Raw genomic sequence first — 1,174 nt, 5'->3', positions numbered from 1 at the left:
GCCACTGACTAGTGGAATGGCCTTGGGCACATCACCGAAGGTGAGCCTTCCTGTGCTCAGAAAAAGTTTGTGGAATCTGGACCAAAGTGTTTGTCCCATATCTATTCTGTGAAACTTTGATACTTTTAAGAAACGTTTAGGATAGACTATGACACCATTATCTTCATCCTAATGTTCAGCCTAAACCAGGCATATTCTGGGTCCATATTCTTTTGGGTCTTGACGTGGCTTCTATTAGACAGGAAAATATGAATCTTCTACTTTATAGTCATTATTGATGTGATTTCTTACTGAGATCAGAGTGTCAGAGCCAGAATGGAAATAACAGGTAAAATAGAAGCTGTAGTTTTTTATTTAGTTTGAATTTGAGGCTGGGTAGACTTGTGGGTTTTAATATCAAAGTAAGAAAATGGTGGGTCTAGGAGGACAGACTAAATATATTAAGAGAATGTTAAAAACCCAAGTTGTTAACTGTATTGAAGAGTTGGTTTTGTGTGTGTGTGTGTGTGTGTGTAGCTTCCATGTTTATTTTGACAGAGTGGTTTGCCTGAGTAGAAGCTTTGTGTTTAAATCCTACTCTAAGCAAAGAAAAACATGTTTAACTGAATGTAACTGCCTTGTGTTCAATTTGCTACCCACTTTGGAGCAGGTTCACACACTGAAATAACATAAGGGGAGGTTAAATTACATCAAAGGTTAAGACAGATAAGCTTAAGTGATTTCATTGTAGCTCCTATACTAATTAAAACAAGTTGACAAAATATTTTTGTAAGTACTAGCCTTCCTTTATGTGCAGTGCTTAGTGTCTTTATTTTTAGTAGAAAAAAAGATCTTAAAAATATTTGAGGAAATTTATATTAAAACTTTTTGAGTTTTCATTTAAATAATACTTGCCAGTTAATCAGGAAATGATTCTTTAAAAATTTTTTTATTTTTAATTTTTGTGAGTACCCAGTAGTATATAGGAAATGATTCTTAAACACCCTGTGAATTTGAGGTACAGTGTGGAGCATCAGTGGGCTGCAGTTAACTTTTTTGTCCACTCCCATCTCTTCTCATCTAATTTCCATGTTACAGCCACAGGGATGGGCCAAGGCTGAAGCAGAGACTTTACCGTAGCTGGTGATCACATGGAAAAGCAAGGCTGGGGCCTAATTACAGGAGCTCCTTGAAC

Source organism: Colobus angolensis, unplaced genomic scaffold (genome assembly GCF_000951035.1).
Source record: "Colobus angolensis palliatus isolate OR3802 unplaced genomic scaffold, Cang.pa_1.0 Scaffold58, whole genome shotgun sequence".
In the NCBI taxonomy this organism is placed as follows: Eukaryota; Metazoa; Chordata; class Mammalia; order Primates; family Cercopithecidae; genus Colobus; species Colobus angolensis.
This window is presented reverse-complemented; position numbering follows the sequence as displayed.